The sequence below is a fragment of the Streptopelia decaocto genome, assembly GCF_964273445.1.
Source record: "Streptopelia decaocto genome assembly, chromosome: 6".
Classification (NCBI taxonomy): Eukaryota; Metazoa; Chordata; class Aves; order Columbiformes; family Columbidae; genus Streptopelia; species Streptopelia decaocto.
The window spans coordinates 58,470,769-58,477,908 of NC_138660.1; positions in this window are offsets into that span (position 1 = coordinate 58,470,769).

Below are 7,140 nucleotides of genomic sequence, written 5' to 3' on the forward strand. Positions count from 1 at the left end.
GTCAGTTGGACAGTTGTTTTTCTTCCTGACCTAAAAAGTATCTTTGGCTGAGATCAAGTTTAATGTAGTTTTAAACCTGTGTCCTCCTCTGGTGGCTGGTCCACAGAAGTTGATTAGCAGTTACTGCTCGTCTCTGCTAAGGGAACTACATCCTCTATAGGCACATAGAGGAACAACATCAATCCTGGGAAAGGCAAAAAGTGCAGCCTGCCTTTATCGCAGGAGGAGTGCGACTTTTCATAAGTATTGCTGAACTGGGGGAGCTGCTGGCTGACAAGAATATGACCAGAAAAATAACGTTGCTTATTAGCACTTCACAACTGCATTTGTTAATTGTGCAATCAGTGGTTCTTAGGGCTAGATTCTTTCTCAAGACAACTGATACTTGAGTCTATTAATAGTCTGGGAAATATTTTATGTTTTCTAGGCTCTTCTAGATAATTAGCATGAAAGAACTTCCTATTCTTACTAAGAATAAAATATGCCTGCCTGCTAAAGCTGTAGATGTTGTGACACAAGAGCAAGAAAGGAAACTTGGTTAAAAAAACAGCCTTTCTCCTTCAACATACTGAGCACATGGCTGTATTCTCCTGACCATAGGTAAAAATGGCCAGTAAGGTCAGGTAAATGCACTCCAAATTATTTCAGGTAAATGTACTACAAAGTATTTCAAGTTTATATAATTTGAAAGAATGTCTTCATTTTGGAGATTTACAGATATCACTGAGTTACTGGCTGTGTGGCTTTGCTGTAATGTAACATACGTTACACTGCTCTGTTTGACGTGCAGGATGTCTGATGCTTGCTTTTAATGATTATTCATCATTCCTTTTGTAGCCTTAATGAGTCAAACCCTTTTTTCATCTGGGCTTTACAGTCACAGTCATCTCCTAATTTCCTTGCTCTTCTCTATCAATCCCTGTGCATCATATTCTGCTGTAATGAAGGCCCAGCTGAAAGCATCAGACTCACAGACGGCAGCAGATCATGTTGCCTAGAAAGTTTCCCTCCCCATTGACAACCCATTCATCTCCTTCACACTCACATTTGGCACCATTTCCAGTTGCACTCAATGTGACTTTGTGTTGAGTCATGCCCCAGGCTCCAGCATTACAACACCCCAACATGATACAGATGTGGAAAGGATCGTGCTGTACCTGGGAGCTGTACTCAGCACTAGTGAGGCCCTACCTCAGTTTTGGGCCTCTCACTACAGGAAAGACATTCAGGTGCTGGAGAGAGTTTAGAGAAGGGAATGGAGCTGGTGAAGGGTGTGGAGCACGAGTCTGATGTGCAGAGGCTGAGGGATCTGGGGCTATTTAGCCTGGAGAAAAGGAGGCTGAGGGGAGACCTTATCACTGTCTGCAACTACCTGAAAGGAGGTTGGAGCATGGAGGGGGTTGGTCCCTTCTCCCAAGTAGCAAGTGACAGGACGAGAGGAAATGGCCTCAAGTTGTGCCAGGAGAGGTTTAAATTGGATATTAGGAAAAAATTCTCATGGAAAGGGTTGTCAGGCATTGGAACAGGCTGCCCAGGGAATTGGTGGAGTCACCCTCCCTGAAGGTGTTTAAAAGGTGTTTAGACAAGGTTCTTAGGGACATGGTTTAGTGCTATGGTTAGGTTAGGTTATGGTTGGACTCAATGATCATGAGGGTCTCTTCTAACTGAAATGATTCTATGATTCTATAAGGACCTTATGTCTGCCTCCAGAGCAGTTTCTTTGGAGTTACTGCCTGTGTACAGCCATTGTTCTTTAATGCTTCTGTGTGGAGAGGGGCTTGCCACAGCCTGGAGCTGTCATCCTCATCATGCAGCCACAGGGCTGCAAAAGCAGCAGAAGCAACACTGCTCTGCAGTCATTGCACAAGAGTGGAGAGCAGAGCAGCCCCATCCCTCTCCACACCAGCATTTTGGGATCCCCACGCTCATCTTGCCTTTTATCTTTTAGACCTTGGCAACCTGCGGTTCTGCCCACCACCCGGGCACGGTTAAAGCACTTATACCCCATTTTGGCAGGGAGTTCCAAGTCTCCTCACAGACTAAAACTTGTCCTAGAGAGGGAGCTCGCCAGCAGCAGCAGGAGACAACCATGTTATGGCCAGAACTGGAGACACTTTGACAGCCGCAGCACTGTTGAGCACTTTTGCTTCCGCTGCAACAGCTGGATGTGTGTCATGGGCCTTCCCCGAGCACCAGCCCTCTGCTTGCTCAAGTCACCCATGGACACATTTCTTTGCTCTCCAACCCATGAGCAGGCAGAGGTCTCGGGGTATTGCCTCACCGCCTGCTGCAGCAGTGCAGGCTGCTCTAGAGCAAAGGGTGATGGCTGGAGCCCATCACCTCTGTCTGGTCCTTCTGCACCATGGGAGGGCTCACCTTCTGCCTTGCCTCAGCCATCCCTGGGGGACTCTGCTTCCTGAGCTCAAGGGGATCTTGCCCCAGTAAAGAGTGAAACAGAAACTTCTTCAAGATATCCCCCTAGTCAAGCCCTTTGTCTGGGTAACTCAAAAACATGCATTCATCTGCTTAGGACCTGACTTTCCCTTCCATAAATGTAGCCACATGTGAGCCCATCACTGAGGAGTCAGTCCTGCAGCACTGTGGGACCACTAAACATGGGGAAAGTTTGCAGATAACAAATGAGTAGGGCTGGTTCACCTCCTGAGCATGTATGGACTTGATGCAGGGGGAGAGGAGAAGGATGAGGAGAGTACATCCCCTACCACCAGCCTGGGTCCGGTGCACGCTCAACAGATGCAAGAGGAAAACACACCATGGTTGTGGTCAAGGGTCTTCCCAGCTTTTTCATGTCTTGTGGACACCTCCAGCCTTTGCCTGAAGACTTTTTCTGTCTTATCCTATAGCACAACATGGCATTGTAGCCTACAACTGTTCTGCAACTCATCGTTAGGACCCTTTCCTCCATGTTTCTCAATTCCCTGAAAAACTGATGTGTTTTTAATAATGTCTCAACTAACCTTAACAGCTGCTGAGTGAATTCAGTTCTTCACTTACTCGCCACTTCTCCTAGAAGCTTTTTTGTGCCATGCTTTACTCCTACACACTTTTCCTGCATGGTATCTATGGCAACATAAATATCTTTCCATCTGCTGTAGATCCCCATTATCATCTTTAGCTGCTTGTTATCTCAGTCAAATGCCATTTCCAGGGGTATCATGATAACAAGAACAGTTTGGAAATCAGTATGAAAATTTTGTAGGCAAACCTGTCCTTCATAACTTGACTGCTCTGTTCCTATGTAAGTTCTGCTGGTGGTATACTGATATTGACCCCTTATTACCATATCTCCCACTTGTAGCTGCACTCTCTAACCAGTTCAGCATCTGCTTCATAATTTCCAAATGACATCTTTCCATCCCATTGCAGCTTGTGCTGCCTATAGAGTAGATATATCCAGATTCTGGAAAGCCTTTGTAGGTCTGTTGCCTGGGGTTTGACATCTATTTTATAGAAAATTAAGTTACCAGCCCTGTTTTTCTTCCAGCAAATAAGTTTTTCAGTTCTGCTGTAAGCCTGTAATATGTCACTTCTCCTGAAAACCTTCTCCACTGGATTGCAGAAAGCCCTGAAGAGTACAGATGGTTTACAACTGGCCTCTCACTCTGTTCTGCTTGAATTCCTAAAATTACTTGGAATTACATATCATTTCTATAGGGCTAAAATCCAGTCTCATTTTCTGGTAAGTACCTTTTTGAAGAACTAATTTAAGTGTGAAAAAAGTTCTTCCTATATGATCCAATCAGAACGTGCAGCAGAGAATTGAACTAAATAGAATGAGAGGTGTAAAAACTTCACTCTTGATTTGTTTTCTAGATCCCATGAGTCAGTAAAGGCAGACTGCAAGAAGTCCACATAGAAGCTGTTAAGCTGTAAGTAATTTGGACTGTCAGCTTGTAGGGATGTAAACTGACATTGTTTATTTGTATCTAACATTGTGCAGGAACTGCTTTGAGATATTACATGCTACCTCAGTATAAATGCTTACTATTTACTACCTGTAATTAAAGGTAATTAAGCAAACAGTAATTTAGTATTTATATATGTGCCTTTAAAACCTGCAAATTTTCAATTTAAAATATAATTCAGGGAAAGCTTATGAGCAAAAATTATCCAGTGGAAAACAAAGAGGCCTGTGACATACGACTAACGTTGATGCTAAACGCTGTCCCCCAGGCTGCCTGGCAGAAGGTGAGGGTCCAGTGTGGAGCTTGCACTTTGGGTAGATGTGGAGTGTTGATGGTCTGCACACCTTGGCCTGGGGAAGGTCTCTGTGGACACTCACAGCTGGTGGGCTCCTCTCAGACAACCAGGCTGAACCTGGAAGTCCTTGTTCTAAACTCCAGACTCACCCCAGACTACTCCACGGCTCCACAAGTGAGAAAACTCAACATTCACTGTTGAGTCCTGCTGACATCAGCCCACCAGATTCAGTAAAAAACAAGACAAAACAAAACTTGATTTTCGGCTCTTCTTTCCCTAAACTCTGAAGCCTGCATTCCTAGACTTGCCAAGGAGTGATGCTGTCAGGTCACTACCCTAAGGATTGCAAAATTCATATTCTGCTTTGCTTCCAAGTAGTCACAAGACAGAAAAGGCTCTCTGAATCTTCTCTCCAAAGAGATCACACAAAATAAAGGCAGAATATTACCCATAGCTCCATATGCCCGCGCAACTGTGATGCAGACAGTGCAGGACATGTTAGGAATATGCAGAAAGTCTAGCAGAAAAGGCAGGCAGTGATATGCAGAGAAAGCTACCCTTCAAACATCCATAATTAAAGGTACAGCTCAAAATCAAAACAAATCATACAGACACTGGGAAGGAAAACAAGAACAAAAGGTTTTTAGCTGCATGATTACAAGGAAAACAAATTAAAGGATCACTAACAATAACAACAGGGTAGATAACTAGAAGCTAAAGGAATATGTTGCTTTAATTTCCACAAGGAAGAAAATGCAAACCCATAGAGCAGAGGCAGCACATTTAATGGACAAAAGGGCATGGATATGGAAATTAGCACATGCAACACAGCCACTGAACTCGAGAGCTCTTTACCCTTCACTTCTGAAGACTAAATAATCTACGTCATTGAAATCTACAGGCTTTTTAGCACAAAATCTATAGGCTCTTTAGAGCAAATGTTAGCCATGAGTAACAGAGGACAAGGAGGGAAAAAGAAAATGGGTTAAAGTTCAAGATAGGCGTGATATGTAGACTAACCCCGATATCTTTCTTTGATAAGATAATTGCATTTGTGGACAAAGGAAAAATTATAAGACTTATCAGCCTGGACTTTGGTAAAGCATTTGATTTGGTAGCATCTAGATAATTATTCATTAAACTCAAGAAGCTGAGGATCAGAAATGCTATAAGATGCCAAAGAAATCTAGTATTGGGGGTGAAAGCTGCTGATGGGGCCGATGGCAAAATGATAGGACTGGGGGAACTCGTCTTACTGAATAATTTCTTTAGTTATCTTGTCACAAAAAAATGACAAGTGGGGTAATGAAACTTGCTAACGCAAAGTCGGGAGACATTTTCAATAGAGAGAACATCCTACAAGAGGAATTACATGATTGTTATGCCATAGAAACAGTCATGGGATGAAATGTAATGGTGTGAAATGCAAGGACATGCACTGGGAGACTGATAAAATTTTTGCTGTAAATTCAAGTTCATCCTCTATGAACAACAAAGGGGAAGTGCCACATGCCTGATGTTCTTAAAAAGGTAAATGCAGTCTTACATGTAGCAAGCCACGTATTTCCAGGAACAATGAGTAAATATATACAAGGCACTGGGTAAAATTCTGCTGAGATTTTAGGGCATCATTCAGGTTATCGGTATTCAGCAAGCCTGAATTCATGCTGAAACAGGTGCAGAGAAGTGCCATCTGGACAATCAGGGGAAGAGAACAGAAAAGAGACCACAGAAAAGATAAGAGACCATGTCTTGCTGAGCTTGGCAAGATGAAGGGATCCTATTTCTCTCTGTAATACACTTGGGGTTTAATGGGAGCAGAGGGGAAAAGTTAGCACCAGAAGAGAAGAATCATTCACATTTATAGACAGTGGTTGTGCTGGAGCACACAGTTAGAAGTTGGATATGGGCATAAATTGGATAGGAAATGAGGAGAAAGGCTCTCACTGTGAGAGGAGTAACAGTCTCAGACAGCTTCTCAGTAAGAGAAGAGGGGGCAAAAAACCTACCCAGTTTTAGGATGGAGCATCTGAGAGCTGGCAGCAAGAACTGGGCAGAGTCTCCTTCCAGGCCCAGCTCCTGCTCTCCTGGGGAAGGAGAACACAGGACTGGCCCTGTCCTGTGCTCACCCCGTTTACCCTTTGCACCAATAGTACAGGGTGCCCAAGCATCACCAACCAGTGGCCAAGGAAGCACAGCAGGTGATGACTGTATCTATACCTTGGGGCAGGGCGTGCTGCCCTTTACCTTGCCCTCAGGTCCCTCTCTACAGAGCACCCAGCCCCACTGCTCCTCCCTGCCCATCGTCTGCCTGCCCACTTCAGCATTTCTCAGTCCCATTTTTCGGTATGTTCATTGCCACCGTGGAAAAAGCCACACCTGGCTCAAAAAACTGCCCGTCAGCTGCCCTGGCTTTGCAGCACTGACAATGAGGATTTTCTGTTTGCAGCAGCAGCTGCTGTGCAGAGAACTGTTCGGCTGCATAACCTCAGCTGCTGACACGTGCATGACCCACTAGGTGCAGAAGATCAGGTGAGCTTGGGTGGGGATGGCCTTGGGAAGGCTGTCTTAATCCTCTCTATGAAGCAGACTGAGCTTTTATGTCTGTTATGTGCTAATGACTCACACTTGGGGAGTAGTGCTCATGGGCTTATGTGAAAAACAAACATTGTGCCTCGTTGGGAAAGAGCAGATCCTTTTCCTTGCCTGATAAAACAACAGTCATCAGCATCCATCAGTGTGTGCTATATAGCTCTGGGGCTCTGGAATCTGCCAAAGGATCCTTTTCCTGGGGCCATGCTGTGTCCCCACACAACACTGACACTGAGAGAGCCTTGAGGTCTGAACTTGCCTGCAGATCACCTGGAACAGTCCTTTGTGCATGAGCGCTCTCCTATCCATCTCCACAGAGCAGCGACT